Genomic DNA, 17,006 nt, shown 5'->3' on the forward strand with positions numbered 1-17,006 from the left:
TTGGTCTCCCAAGGTGCAGTCCAAAAGAATATCTTGGGAATTCAGAGGCAAACCAAGAGTTGACTTGTGTGGTGAAAGGATTGCAGGGTTATTTTGTGGTGTGTGTGTGTGTGTGTGTGTGTGTGTGTGTGTGTGTGTGTGTCTGTGTGGTTTTAAGGTATGCATATACGTGGTGTGTGTTGTTGTTAGGTATGCACATACCTGGTATGTGTGTGTTGGTTGTGTAGTATACATATATCTCTGTGTGTGTGTGTGTGTGTGTGTGTGTGTGTGTGTGTGTGTGTGGCTGCATAGTTTACACAAACCTGGCGAGTGTTTGTGTTTGGTGGTTGAGATAAGCACATAGATAGTCTGTGTTTGTGTGTGTGGCTGTGAGGTGTGCACATACCTGTGCACCAGTTTGAGAGGGGTGGAGACAGTCTTTGTGAGGATGTGAGGCAGGCAAGCTATGGAGGTTCATTGCAGTGCCCCCAAGGGGGGCGCTATTCAGGACAGCTCAGGAGCTGGTCTCGGGGGAACTAAGCACAGGTCTGACCATCCCCTCATGCGCAGCATGGATCTGGGAACAGGACAAAAGGCAGCTCTGAACTGGGCCCCGCTCCTCTCCCTCTGATCCTAAGGGGCTCGGTTCTGGCCTTGGGCTGCCTGTCATGTCTCTCGAGGGAAGGGCCCTCTCAACACCCGCGTGGGAGAGGCAAGGCTCCTGCTTCCTGAACAGAAGCCCCAGACCTAGCTGGGTCCCAGAAGCTCCCTTTTGCCTCCAGTGCTGGGGCAGGAGGTGGACAATTTCCTGAAGGCAGGTGGAGTGGCAGGTGGGCTCTGTGTGTGTGTGTGTGTGTGTGTGTGTGTGTGTGTACCTGTCAGCTGTGTGTGGAATACACAAAGGTTAGATGAGGCTGAGGAGGCTGATAGAGGAGCCTTGGGGTCTTTGCCTGTGTCCTGAGCCTTAGTTCCCTCTTCTGCACATGAAGCTGAATCCTTGGAGGGTGAAAAGCAACCTCAGCTCTGCCTGTTCTGAGAGGCCCGGGTTTGGCCCATCTCTGGCCTAGCTCAGGGTTGCAATTGGCTCTGCATTCGAGATCACTCTAGTTGGCTCAGAGAACTATATGGCGTGTGGGACGTGGGGCCTGGAGACAGAACTGTGTCAGCAGGGACCTATATCTATGGCCCCAGGCTATGGTTTCTGTTCTCTCCCCACAAAGGACTCCTGAGCAGTGTCTACCAGTCCCTGAATACCGTCCACTCCGCAGCTAAGCAGCTCACAGGTGCACACACTCTAACCTAAGCCGGCCCCTTGCTCATCACTCTCACTTCCTCATCAGTAACAATGACTGACTTTCCTGGTCGGGACAGCTTCCTTTCTCTTCTTTCTTCGGTGCCCAGCGAGGGGATTGGTTTCATTTTTTATAAGGTGACATTGGATCATTACAGTCCCTCATAAAGGTTCTGGTTTGTTTTTTTGTCTGTGTGTATGTGTATGTGTATGTGTGTGTATGTGTGTGTGTAGGCATTTGGTGCTTGGGATCAAACTCAAGGCCTTGAGTGTGTGAAATATGTTTTTCACCCTTTGACCTGTCTCCCTGGCCTCTCTGCCTGGGGACATTTAGGATGCTCTGAACCTCAGACGCCTTAGAGGAGGTGCCAGGGTCAGGGCCTGGGAGTCCCCGTTCCTGAAGCAAGGTGACCCACCACTGGCTAGTCCCATCTCCAGGCCTCAAGGAGGGAGAGACCCTGCTCCCTGGAATGGCTAGTGGCATGCCTGTGGGGACACAGGGGTTTCCCTCCCTGATTCCTCCTACAGCAGTGAGCCTTTTATGGTCTTGGACTGTTGCTTATTCTTCTGCTTTTCCATGCTTTGCCAGGACTTATGCCAGTGATTGTTTCAGCTTGATGAAAGATAACCCCTGATATCCTCTTCAATATGCCTGTTCGGTGTGGAGCCATTACTAACATGGAGTCCCTAATGTCAGTTGCTGCAGCCTTTCAGTTTTCTATAGCTTTGTTTTAGCAGTGCTCAGGGACTTCTCACCACTGGCTCTGTGTTGTGTGGCGGTGTGGGGTGTGGGGGGTTGGGGAGGTGCAGGTGTGGGTAAATGTTCATCCCAGGAATTGCTCTGGGAACTTGCAGTGTCTAGCTTGCAAAGCGATCTCCCTGTTCTGTGGTCATGTAGCTTTGATGGTGTTGTCTTCTGTCCCACAAAAGTCCATAGTCCGGAAGTGCTGTGACGAAGTCTTGCTATTCAGGCTTGAACGATTTGGGCAGATTTATTTCCATTCATTTGGGGTGGGGCACAGTCGCAGGCGCCCAGGCCTTACTGTATTTCATTCAGAGGTTGCCCCTGGTGGCTCAGGAGACCCTATGGGGTGCTGGGGATTGAACCCGGCTTGGCTGCATACAAGGAAAGTACCCACCCACTGTACTATCTCTTCGGTTGCTTTTCTTCTTCTTCTTTTATTTTTCTAGCAATTTTTTTTTAAATTTTGAAGAATCACCATGAGATAAAGTTACAAACCTACAAGTGTTCGGGATTACGTTTCAATCAAACAATGTTCCAGTACCCATCCCTCCACAGTGCCCATTCTCCACCACTGCTACCCCCACCCCACCTCTGTGGCAGACACCTTCCTTCTTTCTCTCTCTCTCCTTTTGGGTGTTGTGGTTTGCAATATAGTTACTAAGCAGCTATTATATTTGGTCCATAGTGTATTTTCAGCCCACATCTACCATCCTGAGCTATCCCTCCAACCATCATTTACTTAGTGGTCTTTTCTCCATCCACATGCCTTTTGCCCAGCACATGAGATCAGCTTCCAAGCCATGGAGCAATCCCACTGGCCCTTATCTCTATCTCTTTCTGACTCATTTCACTTAGCATGATACTCTCCATGTTGATTCACTTCCATGCAAATTTCATGGCTTCATCTTTTCTTTAAATCTTACCATCTCACTGGAACTCTTCAGTGTCACCCATGAGAACGTCATGCGACGACTGCAATGGGAAGGAATGGGAGTGAAGATAGATGGTTGACAAATACACCACCTACGCTTCACTGATGACATTGTTCTAATAACAGTACCCAAGCGGCACAAATGCTGGCCGACTTTGACCCGCCTGAGTGTGGAAAGGTCGGACTGTAGCTGAATCTCACAAAAACAATGCTTATGAGAAACGGTCTCATTCCTGACGTTCCATTCAGTCTCAATGGAACAAATATCTCCGAATGTAACAGTTATGTGTACCTAGGTCGAGAAGTCACATGATGAATGACCTGGCACCTGAGTTGCTCAGGAGGAAGAGAGCGGCTTGGAACGCCGTCAAGAACGTGGAAGAAGTAGCTAAGAGGACAAAGAACCTCCAGCTTCGGGCACATCTCTTTATATTCCACTGTTCTTCCTGCATTAACACATGCCACAGAGATCTGGGTCCTACGAAAACAGGATGAGAATGCTATTTGGGTCTTCCCAAAGAGGAATTGAAAGAGCTATGCTTGGACTATTATGCTTCACAAAAATGAGAGAATAAATCCGTAGTTCTGACCTCCGTCGATGGTCAAGAATCAGGGATGCTGTATAGTTTTCCAAGGCATCAAAAATCTGATGGGCTGGACACATAATGAGATTTGGAGATGACCACTGGATTAGATTCATTACTGGCTGGATTCTATGGGACATCAAAAGATTGCATAGCCTCCCAACTATGAGATGGTCAGACTTCTTCATCAAGACCCTGAATGATTGGTTTGAGGTTCTTCGTGTTCCTGGAACAAGCAGACGCCAAAGGGCTACACTGGCACATGACAGGGACAAATGGAGACGTTACTGGCGCCCGCTCGAGAAAAATCGATGAATAACGGGATGTGAAGTGATCAAGTGATGATTTTTTTCTAACAGCTGCATAGTGTAGATGTTCCATTCTGTAGATGTTCCAAAGTTTCTTTAACCAACCGTCTGTTCTTGGGCACTCGGTTGTTTCCTGATTCTGGCTCTTGTGAATAGTGCTGCAATGAACATAAAGGCCAGCACCATTTGTTAAAGAGGCTTTCCTTGCTCCACTTCACATTTCTTGCTCTCTTATCAAAGATTAGATCATCATCTTATTTGAGGGTGTGTGTAAGGATATTCAACCCTATTGCACTGGTCTGTGGATCTGCTTTCATTCCAATACCATGTTGGGTGTGGAATAGTAGCTGGTTTGTTTATCTCATATATTGTTGTCTCAACAATAGATCAGCAGTTTCCAAAGATGGCAATGTGTCCCAGGGTGGAGGAATTGAACGGGGAAATGACAGGGGGCAGTTATCTCAAGAACTCCACATAGACCCCTGACCACTGACTACTGGTCCTGGAAGCACCATTTTCTCCAACAAAAGGCATTTCGAGAGGGATCTGGGACTTGCAGCTTCTTCTTGGGGAATGAATTTGCTGATTCTAAGACCAGTTCTCTGTTCTATTTTTCCTGAAGTTGGAAAAATGCTGGGTCCTGGGAAATAGTTGGTTTCATGTGAGTTGAAACTGCTACACTTTCTCTGTGGCAAAAAGTCCCAACCCAACTAGGTGAACACCAAGAAGTGGGGATGTTGGGTAGGGACAGGCACCTGCAGCATAGGCCTCTCTGTGGAATCCTGGGGTCTAGGACGGGCCGGAATTTTAGGAATGAACCCTCTGCTCAGAAGTCAGTCTCTTGTGGAGAACCTTCCAGTGGGCTCACCCCACCCCCCACCCCCTATGATGGGGCTTTTCTCTGGAATGACTTTCTGTAGAATTTGCTGAATCAGGCCTTGTTGTGTTTCAAGGGGGAGCAGCGCCCCCTGGAGACAGCGCTGCGAGTCGGCCCATCAGGTAGAACCCGTGGCACACCTGGTGTCCTGGGCGCTGAGGGTGGAGGCCCCCTCAGGATCATCCTCACAGGTGACCATGGCCCAGGCCAAGTCTCTGGGCACACTGTTTCCTCTCCCAGAGTCTCTCATTGTGTTTGATTCTGACCTGACTGAATTTCCCACATTGTTTTTTGTTTTTTTGTTTGTTTGTTTGATTGTTTGTTTTCTCTTTGGGTCACACCCAGAGATGCACAGGGCTTACTCCTGGCTTTGCTTCAGAATTATTCTGGCACTGCTCAGGGGACCATATGGGATACTGAGAATTGAACCCGAGTCGGCCGCGTGCAAGGCAAACACCCTACATGCTATACTATTGCTCCAGCCCCCCACATAGTTTTTGAGACAGCAGTTGCTTCAGAGCAGACTAAGCGCTGCACCCTTTGATTCTTGACCATGTCTAGCAGTTTTCTGCGGAATTGATTAGATCAAAGTATTCTTTTCTATTAACGGTATCTTAAAACTACTGTGGGCTGGAGCAATAGCACAGTGGGTAAGGCGTTTGCCTTGCATGCAGCCCACATAGCGGACACAGGTTCAATTCCTCCACCCTTCTCTGAGAGCCTGGCAAGCTACGCAGAGTATCTTGCCCAACAGAAAGCCTGGCAAGCTATCCGTGATGTATTCGATATGCCAAACAAATTAACAACAAGGCTCACAATGTGTTATGAGACGTTACTGGTGCCTACTTGAGCAAATTGATGAACAAGGGGAGGATAGTGCGACTGTCTGCATACAAGACTCGAGTAGAATTGTACAAGAAAACACCTCCAACCCCATCAAAAAATGGGGAAAAGAAATGAACAAAAGTTTCCTCCAAAAGGAATACAAATGGCCAAAAGGAACAGGAAAAAATGCTCCCCATCTCTGGCCATCAGGGAGATGCAAATCAAAACGACAATGTGATATCATCTTATATCACAGAGATTGGCACACATTCAAAAGAATAAAAGCTACCAGTGCTGGCGTGAATGTGGGCAAAAAGAGACGCTGTTTCACTTTTGGTGGGAATGCCCACTACTCCAGCCTTTCTGGAAAACAATATGGAAAACTCTTCAAAAACTAAAAATTGAACTCCCACATGACCCTGCAGTACCACTTCTTGGAATATATCCTGAAGATACAAAACGCACAGTAGAATTGACGCCCGTACTTATATGTTCAATTGCAGCATTGTGCACCATAGCCAAAATCTGGAAACAATTCAAGTGCCCTAGAACAGATGACTGGTTAAAGAAACTTTGGTAAATCTTCACATTGGTATACTATGCAGCTGTCAGGGGAGATGAAGTCATGAACTTTCCTTATAAATAGATAGACATGGAGAGTATCCCACTAAGTGAAATAAGTGAAAAGAGAGGGACAGACATCGAAGAACTGCACTCATTTGTGGAGTAGAAAACAACATTACATGAGGCTGACTCCTAAGGATAGTAGATACAGGGGACAGGTCGATTGCTCCCTAGCTGGAAGCCTGCCACTTGAGCCAAGGGAAGAAGGCAGCTGGAATAGAGAAGGGATCACTAAGAAAATGACAGCTTGAGGAACAGGTCGGGATGGGAGATGTGTGCAGCAAGTAGATAAAGGACCACACATGATAACCTCTCAGTGTCTGTATTGCAAACCATAATGCCTAAAAGTAGAGAGAGAGAAAGGGGAATATTGTCTGCCATGGAGGCAGGAGGAGGGTGGGAAAGGGGGTAAGAGGGTTTACTGGGAATATTGGTGGTGGGGAATGTGCACTGATGGAGGGACATGTGTTCGATTGTTGTGTGACTGCAACCCAAACATGAAAGTTGTAACTATCTCATGTTGTCGATAAAATTAAACAAGAAATTTAAAAAGGTTTGAGTTGGTTAGGGTTAGGGTTAGTGTTTAGCATTAGGGTTAGGGCTAGGCTTTGTTTAGGGTTAAGATTAGAGTTGGGTTGTTGTCGTGGTTGTGTTAGGCTTGATTAGGGTTAGATTTGGTTTAGCTCTCAACTCCCTGGTTCAGACAGTGGGTGCCATAACAGGGGTTCAGACAGTGGGTGCCATAACAGGGGAGGGCATTTGGTTGGATGGAAGGAATTCATGAGCTCATAAAACCCTGGAAAATGACCTCACTTCCCTAGTGACCATCCCCAACTGCCTTAGATCCCTGGTTCCCTAGTGGGTTCATTCTCGAGAAAGTGACCATGTAGTTCACTTGTATTGAGAAGCTACCGAAATGACTTCATGTTGTCGTCCTGTGTTCAGGGGCTCTGGGCCGAGGCGAGCCCAGAGTGAGAATCATCGATGTCCCTGCAGAATGTGGAGGAGGGCTCCTCTCCACCGGCAACCCCTCTCCCAGGTTAGGAGAAGCTCAAGTGTAACTGGGGCCAACAAGGTCAATATTTCACAGTTGTGATGTACCTCAGTGGACTCACACCCCTATTCCTGCGTGTGTGTGTGTGTGTGTGTGTGCATCTGTGTATGTGGATATGTGTGTGTGAGTTAAATGTGATTGTGTGAGTATATGGGCTGTGGGCTATGGGCCAAAGGAGTCTGAGGAGAGTGAAGTTGTGTGCTTATGGGAAGGAGCTTCCTTTTGATGGAAGGCTGTTTGTGTCATGAACTCTTCTTGAAAAAACAGTTTTTGAAGTGTTGAATCCCAGTGAGATACTCAGTTTCAAAGTTGTTCTTGACTGATTTTCAGTCATACACATTCCAACAGCTGTTCCTTCACCAGGGTTTATTTCCCTCCACCATTGTTCTTATGGTCTTAGCTTCCTAGCCATCACCCTCACCCCTATGGCACACAAGTTTCTTATCTCTGTCTCTCTCTCTCTCTCTCTCTCTCTCTCTCTCTCTCTCTCTCTCTCTCTCTCTCTCTCCCACTCTGTCTCTGTCTCTGTTTTTCTTTCTCCCTTTCTCTTATCTCCTGTCTCCTTTTGACCATTATAGTTTGCAATATGGGTTATCATGTTAGTTCCTTTCCCTACTTTCAGCACGCAGTTCTTCTTCACAGTCATCATTTCCAAATACTTTGTTGTAGTGGTCCTTTATCGATCCTAACTGCCCTTCTACCCCCAATTTTGTGAACCAGACATCCTGGTCCTTGTTTCTACTGTACTTGGAAACTAATTTCATATTATGTTTTTACATATATATATATATATATACCCCCAAAATGAGTGCAGTCATTGTATGCCAGTCCCTCTGTCTCTAACTCAATTCAGTCAGCACCATACACTCCATGTTCATCTATTCCTGAGCAAATTTGATGACTTCTTTTCCTGATGGCTGTGTAGCATTCTGTTGTATAGATGTACCATACTTTCCTTATTCAGTCATTCAATCCTCTGTTCTCAACACTCAGGCTGTTTCCAGATTCAGGCCACTGTGAGTAGTGCTGCAATGCACATAGAAGTCGGTTGACAATTCAGCTGTGCTGTTAAGTCTGGGATATATTCCCAGAAATGGCATTGCTGGGTCACATGGAAGCTCAATTTCTAGTTTTGGTGGGAATGGCCATATTGTTGTCCAAAAAGACTGGGCCAGTCGGCCTTACCCAAACAATGACTGAAAGCCCCTTTCTCCCGCATCTGTGCCCACACTGGTTGTTCTTATTCCTTTTGCTGTGTGCAGTCTCAGTGGTGAGAGATGATATTTCACTGTTGGACCAAACCGAACCTTCAAGGGGTCCCCCGTGTCAGGTCCCTCCCAGGGGTGATGGCTTCTCTGTTTCAGAGCTCAGCTCAGGACATTCCTGTGGAGCCGCTGGTGGGAAACAGCTGTTCTACCTCCCAGGACCCGGGCCCGGGACCGAGCACCTGCAACAACACCCAGTGCCCGGAACAGGTGAGCAGGCGACAGGGGCTCCCACACTCAGGGTCTGAGATGGGGAGGTGGGTGCAGAACCCAGAACCCAGCCCAAGACACCTGCGACTCTTTCATGGTGTCCACTTGGGGTGTCCCATGAGGTGTCCATGGCCCATCTCAGAGTGATCCTATCCCAAATGCTCTCCAACACAGAGTCAGCTAAAGTCCATTCCCACACACTTCAGGAATAAGGAGCCAACCCAGAGGCCACAGCCACGTTCCCCTCGGTCACAGTGTGTGTCTGCACTACTGCTGTCTGTCCATGTCCTCATAGGTCCAGGGACGGGGTCAGACAGCCCTACGGTACCGGCTGATTCTCCAGGCAGAATCTGCTCAGGTTGGGGGTTAGAGAAAGAAGGAGCAGAGGGCTGCGGTGTCCGTTTCCCTGAAACTGCATCCCGTGGATGCACCCCTGGGAAGGAGGCCCACAATAAGGACCTGTGTTGGCTGCGTCCCTACACTCCATCAGGTCACGTGGGGATAGGACTCAGCCCGCAACACTGGGAGACCTCAGCTGGCATCAGCCCTGAGCATCTCAGCAGTGCCTGGGACCCTCCTGTGGCCACTGACTGCTGTTTAATTCTGAGGTTTCCCCAGAACAAGCCAAAGCAGGTGAAGTCCTCTCCTCCTTCTGGCCAGGGACAGGGTCTGTGAGCTGTTCCAGGGCAGCCTGGAGGGGAGATTGGGCGGCACATGCCAGCTCTCTCCAATAGGGGCAGCACTGGAACACACTGGCCACTGGGCAAAGGGGGGCTTCAGAGGAGAGGCCCAGAGAGCAGTGGGGGAGAACTGAGGAGAGATATGCCAACACCGCTGAAGCTCCCCAGCTGGGCCCCCCAGCTCCCTACCTCGGGCAGAACAAACAAGGAGGCAGGTCCTGAAAGCAGCTGCGGGAGCTTCTCTGCCCGATGAGGAGGGACCCTGCACAGTTGCCCCTGCTGTCCCTCTGTGCAGGGGGCAGGTTCCAAGAGACCCCCGGGGCCATGCGTGTCCTCTGGCCTTTGAATGCTCCTCACTGACAACAGCAAACCTCGTTGGTCAGAAGCTCACTGTCCCCAAAAGAAGTCCTCAGCCCTGTTCCTCCCAGATGTGGGCAGTCCTGTTTCTGCCCCAAGGGGCTGGTTTCTCACAGTTCTGGGTTCCAACCTCTCAGCACCTGGCCCCTTGGGAACTCGCTGACCTTCGTGCGCCCCCTGCCCACCCAGCAGGAGAAGCCTGCGTGCCCGCGGTGTCTGGATGAGGCCTGCACCATGCTGACCCTCGCTGCGTCAACTGTGGACATGCTGGTCTCCCAGGTGCCAGCCTCCCCCGAGCGGAAGTTCTCCACTGTCAACACCATCCTTCCTACCGGCCTGGAGATCCCCATTCCACCGGGGATCCTGCAGCAGTTGCTGAGCTGGTGAGAGTCGCCCCGCCAGCCCTGGACCACACCTGCCTCCAGCCTGGGGGGTGCTCAGGAGGAGCCAGGCTGCTCTGAGTGTCTGCTGGTTCTGAACAAAATGGTGGAGGGAGAATCACGCGAGGTCCCGGAGGGGGACATGGGTGGGCCAGGACAGATGCGGGGCTGCTGCCTGGTCTCCTGACCGTGAGCTTCTTGTTCATTCTTGTTTCCGCCCCTCTGTGGAACCGCAGCCTCAGCACTCAAATCCTGTGGCTGGGGACCCCCAAAGTACATGGATAGGAAGCCCCTCCCCACTCCAACGCACTTCTGTTCCTCCATACCTGGTCTTCCTCTCGGCATTGCTGTGGGCGATTAGACATCTCTGGGGGACACACAGGTGACCCAGCAACCTAGGACAGGAGAAGGATTTTGGTGGTTTGGTCTTTCCATATGCCAAAGCAGCACCGAGTTGTGCAGCATTTCTCCACACAACATTGTCACAGGACAGCAGAGCAACTCCCTGGGACTCAGTCCTGGTCTGAGCTCAGGATCCTGCTGTGTGTCTAGACACTCCATGGGCCACTGTCCTGCTTCCTCTAGGTCTGCATGCCTCCTCCCATACCTGGAGCAAGTTCTTACCTATGAAGATGGACTGAAGCAGTGAGTGGTCCAGGGCCGAGACTGGGTCCACCTGTCCCCATCCAGAATGGACACACGGGGCTGTGTCGGGTGCCGTGTGTGGGCAGAAGCCAGAGCTCAGGCATCTTTTCCCATGATGGGAACTTCCCTGACATGGTCTCTGAGTCACAGGGGGCTGAAGAGGTGTCCCAGGTCTTAGGAAACAGAGCAGTTTGGGCTGGGTCTCCCTGAGTGACCCACATTCCCTGCCTCAGGCCCCCCCTGTCTGGTCTCCTCTCAACCCCCTGCTCAACATCTTGGGCCTGCAGCAGCAGAAGTGCTGAGCAGGTGCTCTAGAATTCACAGCGACCCAGGACAGGCCCAGATGGGGAGGGTCATTCTCACAACCTTGGGGTCAGAGTGCTGGGTACCCATTCACAGGTTCCGTGTTGGATCTTCTCAGTGACATGATGGCTCAGTGGGCTCCAGCTGAGGGGACCATTTCGGGGAGCAGGGAAGGTGCATTCCAGGGTCTGACTCTGCTCCCCGCACTCTCCCCAGAGCCCTGAGTCCCATATACGGGCCCTGGCCTGAGTGCTCTGCTGAGTTGCTGTGCTGTGTCCCCATGCCATCCATGTTGGGCTGCATCCAGGCGCATCTGTCTGGCTCTGGCTTTCAAGTGCACGTGAAGAAGAAGCTTCTCCTGACCGCTCTGATCTGGGCCCAGGGTAAAGGCCCTGCCCTCTGGGGTGGCCGGGCTCCTGCATGTCGTGCTCTGGGGGACAGGGCTCCTCTGTTTCTGGCTGTTGTTTGACGAGACCCTGAGTTGCGCTCCTTCTCCTCAGAGGTTTCTCCAATCCCAGCAGTTGTCCCAGACCCACTCGAGGAGCTGGGCCTGCCTCCGCGGGCTGCCCCAACACCGGTGCCTGTCGAAGCCTCAGCTGCGGCCGCAGCAGCACCGTCAGAGCTGGAGGAGGCTGGGCCTGGAGACTCTCATGGTGCCAGCTCGTGTGCAGAGGCCACCAGGGCCAGCAAGGCAGCTGAGGGCTCCCGCAAGCAGTTGGGGAGCGAGCAGGTCTCCCTCACCAAGTTTCCTGCCCAGCTGGTGGCTGAGCAGCTGACATTCATGGATGCGGTGAGAGGCAGCGCCCGCCCACCCCTGCCTTCCTGGCACCTATTTGGGCAGCGGCCCTCCCTGCCCACACTCACCCCTATGCCGGCTCCCTGACCCGCACTGTCCTGGACGTTTGAGATGGTCCTGTCATGACAGGGTGGGCACGAGAGCAGGTGTGTGTCCGTGAGCTCCGCAAAAAACAGTGGATGGTCAGACCTTGTGGTACAGAGACTGGCGTCAGAGGTCCGAGTATCTGCTGCAGTCTGAGCAGCTGTGATTCCTCCATGAGGACCCCCAGTGCATTTCCCTTCAAGGGGGACGCAGGAACCAGGCCCCTGACAGTTGTTACAAGGAAACATGCCTCTGAGAGGCACAGAGAGGTGAGCAGGGAGGACCCTGATACTCTAGGGCCCCAAAGCAGTCACAGGGGCACTGTACCCGGACTCTCCAGTCAGTCTGGGCTCTGGGGTCCTGAGCCCTCAGTGCTCAGCACAGCCCACAGGCCCAGGTGGGACTGGCCGTGTCCTGTGTTCTGTCTCCCTGCGTTGGCCGTGGGTGAGCCTGTTCCTCTCCCCAGGTGCTGTTTCTGGAGCTGGTGCCCTACCAGTGCCTGGGGCGCATCTGGTCTAACAGGAAGACACGGCACTACTGGTATGAATGCCCCACTGTGCGGAACAGTGAGAACCAATTCATTGCTGTGGCCACCTGTGTCGTCACCACCTGCCTTGGGGAACTGAGCCTGCCCGCCCGGGCACGGATGCTAGAGTACTGGATCCTGGTGGCCGAGGTATGTTGGGGTCCGGAGCCCCTGTGGAGTTGGGGGCACTGGATCCTAGTGGCCCGGGTGTGATGGGGCGGCAGTCCCTGTGGAGTTGGGGGCACTGGATTGTGGGGGGCATCCCAGTGAGGGTCTATCTTCCTGCCTGCGCCTTCCCCAAGTCATACACACTGTCTCCCGGGGTTTTCTTGGGGATCCCTGTGTCCCTCGTAAACCCCAGACTCTCAGTGTCCCCAGTGTTCGGGCTCTGCACTGTGGCCTGCGGGTGCTCAGACTCCCGCTGCTCTGTCCCCTGTCTCGCCTCACAGGAGTGCCAGCGCCTCCAAAACTGGGAGTCCACCAACGCCATCCTCTGTGCCCTGCAGAGTCCCGTCATCCGCAGGCTCCACCAGACCTGGCGCCACGTATCCCGGTGGGTGCCCCCAAGGCTGTGGCCTCTGCTCTCTGTCTGAAGTGCCCCTCAGTGAGCTGAGACCCCTGGGGACAGCAGACCTGTGGGGCCTGGCACTGGGTAGGGAGTGGGACTCAGAGTTTTCACCTGAACTCTGGTTCTGTTTCCAGTTTCCTTAAGTGTTGGGGACGGGGAGAACCAGAAACAGGACATGTGGAGTTGGGGCCCCCAGTGCCGAACTGACTCTGAACGACACCACCCCCCCCCCCGCCCACCCAGGCTACTGGGCCTGCGTGGGTGCCGGGGTCTGGGTGCTCTGACCCAGTGATTATGGTCCCAATGACAGTGAGTGACTGGGTGCTGGGTGGGTCATGGTATGTCTTCTCAGACTACACTCCCACTAGCTCCATCTGAATCACAGACATTCAGTGTGTTCCTGGTCACGGACCCCCGTGTCACGGCCTCAGTTCTGCCCAAACTGAGCTGTACAAAGTGGGATGGGCGGGGAGGGGGCGCTAAGTCGCCCCCTACTGGCCCTGAGCTCATGCTGTGGGAGCCTAGGACACTGCACAAGCAGCTGCTGCCCACTAGTGTCCCACCCAGGGCCCAGGGAATGCAGGGACACTCCATAGGGACAAAAATGTTCCCTCCCTAGGAAGAGCCAGTGGCAGCTGAGGGCCCTGAGAAGACAGGCCCAGCGACATCACCGCTGCAAGCCCCCAGAGGTATTGTGCAGGCTGGAGGCCTGCATGGAGGAGGCAGGAGGGAGGGGCAGGTGCTGGGCTCCCAGGTGGTTTCTCTGACTTTCCAGTCTTCTTGGCATGGGCAGGGGAGGCATGTGGGAGGGATTAGGTCCTGTTGGGGTCTCTGGGTGCAGGAGGCCCTGGGGGCATCTGCCTGGGGCAGCTGCTCTGGGTGGGGGCTGCAGGATCCACTGCTGCTATTTTCCTCAGTCTAGGTCTGAGGGAGGAGAGTGGGGGCCGGAGGGTGGGCACAGAGGCTCAGGGACGGGTGCTCGTCCCCAGGAGGAGCAGGGATGCGGCTTCACATCCTGGTGGAAGAACCTCATGAGATGCCAGCAGAGACCCCTGGGGCAGGTAAGGGACGTGTGTGGGACCCAGGGACAGGGGTCTTCCCTCAGAAAGGAGGCCCGTCTCCACCCTGCCTCCTGATGACTTCATCCCTGCTCCCAGACCAGTTCGGGCAGCTGCAGAGCTGGTGTGTGGAGGGCAGTGGGGGTGCCCCAGGAGAGTGCTGGGATCATGGAACCCACGGAGGCTCTCAGCCGAGAGGGGAGGAGGACCTTGGGGGTGATCACGGAGGGGATCCCACTTACCTGGAGCCATGCGTGGGAGGCTGAGGCTGGAGGTGTCCTGGGGACCCCAGGCACAGGGCCCCTTTCTAACGACCCCATCGGCACAGGGCGTGATTCCCTTCCTGGGGCCCTACCTCCAGGAGCTGGAGAAACTTCACAGAGAGATGGCGGATTTTGTGGTGAGTGGGCTGGTTGTGCAGGGGCCTGGCACCCTCTGCATCTCAGCCCTGGGCAGCCCTCCTGAGGGAGACTCCTGAGGGTCCCTGGGTGGGGGTCATACGCCAGAGGCAGGAGTAGCACTGGGAGCTGAGGTCTTGTCTCTAGTTCCCAGGGATGAGCAGAGTCCCTGGAGCAGAACCACCTGAGGTCAGGGGCATCCCCAAGACCCTCCTTAAGCAGGAGGTGTGGGGCAGAGGGACCTCAGGATCCTCCTCAGGGACAAGGTCCTTGTCCCCGCAGTGACACCCGCAGTGTGTCACAGGGCAGTAGGCCTGAGTCCCTGACACCCAGGCACTTTCTTTGAGCTCAGAGCCTTGCACAGTGTCCCTTGGGGCCCTTTCTCATGCATTGGCTGTTTGCTTCCAGGGGAAGGAGATCAACAAGGAGAAATTCCAGGAGGTGAGCCGCTGGGACTGCAGGGAAATGGAGGACTGCACCCAACTTCCCTGTCCCCTTGTGCCCTGTTGAGACCTCGTTGTCTCTGTCCCTCCGGGCTGACACTTAGAGGAGGAGAATGAATCAATGGAAGACCCATATGTACCTGTGGGACCAGAGATCCATCTAGGAGAACTTCCTGGTGGAGGGGTGTTACCTGATCTCACACAAGTGGAGATGCTGATGGACAGAGTGAAGAGGGATCCCTGTGGAAATTTCCTTCTAGTCGGCCTTTGGGCAGCCCTGGATGGTGCCCCACCCCACTCAGGCCTTTCCCTTCCTTCCTCTGCCATGTCCCAGGAAAAGAAGATCCTCCGGGAGATTGCCCTGTTCCAGGAGGCCGCGGAGAACTACCGCCTGCAGCCTCACAAGCAGTTTCTCACCTGGTTCAGGAACCTGGAGCCTATCACAGAGGAGGAAAGGTGGGAGGGACAGGCCTGATCGGGGGAGGGTCCGAGCTCCATTCCTGGGACAGTCTTGCCTCATGTCCATGGACCCACTGCCCAGACTGATTTGCAGCCTGGACCCTTCTGGTCTCCTGAGCCTGGTAGGGACCGTGCTAGTGTGGCTTTGGTCACCATGCGCTGCCTCTCTGTTCCCAGCTGCGTCCTGTCCTTCCTGCGGGAGCCCCTGACTCAGCCGCAGAACCTAGGCCACTGCCAGGAAGGAGCTTCTGATGAAGCTACAGTCTACACACAGTCTACACTCGCTTTGCCATCTCCTATAGTTCTTTATCTTTTCAAAAAATCTCAAATTGAATATATTTCCTATTAAAATAAACTCATTTTTGTATTTAAAACAATTGATGGAAAGAATGTGTCATATTGCAATTTCCTAGTGACACAAGTTCCTTCGCTGGCTGTCCCCACACACTCAGCACCCACAGCAGCAGCAGCTGTTTATCGGCCTGCGGGAGAAGGTGTGGAGATACTTATGCAGTCCTTCTGGATTAGTCTGGGCTGGAGCTATAGCACAAGGGATAGGGCACACAGCCAACCCGGGTTCGATATTTCTGACCCTCTTGGAAAACCCTGCAAGCTACTGAGAGTAACCCGCCCACACGGCAGAGCCTGGCAAGCTCCCCCTGGCATATTCAATATGCCCAAACCTGTAAGAACAAGTCTCCCAATGGAGACGTTCCTGGTGCCCGCTGGAGCAAATCGATGAATAATGGGAGGACAGTGCTACCCGTAATAAACTCCTTGGTTTTCTGAAATTTCCTTTTTACACACGAATCTTAGGTGGACTCCACTGTCTGGAAAGGCTCTGCTTCGTCCTGTTTGTATCCCCTGCACACCAGGGCTTGTCTCATTGTTGGGGGAGCTCTTGCACTTTTGGGCGATATCTGTGGGAAACCTACTGGTAGATCCTCTAGCGGGGAAGATGCAGTCTCTGCATCCTCATCCTCTCGTGGAGGTTTTTCGCAGGAGATAACTGGCTTCCCTCTGCTCCAGCCTCTTCAGGGGAAGCTGAGCTTCTGTTCCTGTTTCAGCCCTCCAGGTAGGCACTAAGTGAAGGGTGTATCATTGTTCCAGAGAAGGCGACAAGTCCCCACCCCACCCAGCTCACTGGTACCCTTCCTGGGTGATCCAGAATCTGGTGTCCTAGATGAGCGCCCACAGATGGCTCATGACCCCACTCCCCATACATTTCTTCCTCTTTGGCCAACGTCAAAACAGGGGATTGGCCAGAGTTTGGGTTATGGTGGGGTGGTGGGGTGGGCAGCAAGACAAAACGGAGCCCATGAGGTCAAAAACAAGAGTAACTTCAGTCACTCAAGGTCAGAAGGAGGAACCCGATCGATAGTACAGAAGTCAGGGTGCTCGCCTTGCATGTGGCTGACTGGGGTCAATGCCAGGCATCTTGTATGGTCCTTCGAGCAGTGCCAGGTGGAAATCCTGAGTTGAAAGCCAGAGGTAATTCCTGGACACTGCCGAGTATACATCCATATACATAGTCACATACATGTACACATGGTCCAAATAAGTGATAAATAATATTTTTCCTTACAGGGCATAAAGTGTGTTGACATGTTTTT

This window comes from Sorex fumeus, unplaced genomic scaffold (assembly GCF_029834395.1).
Source record: "Sorex fumeus unplaced genomic scaffold, SorFum_2.1 ptg000061l, whole genome shotgun sequence".
Lineage (NCBI taxonomy): Eukaryota > Metazoa > Chordata > Mammalia > Eulipotyphla > Soricidae > Sorex > Sorex fumeus.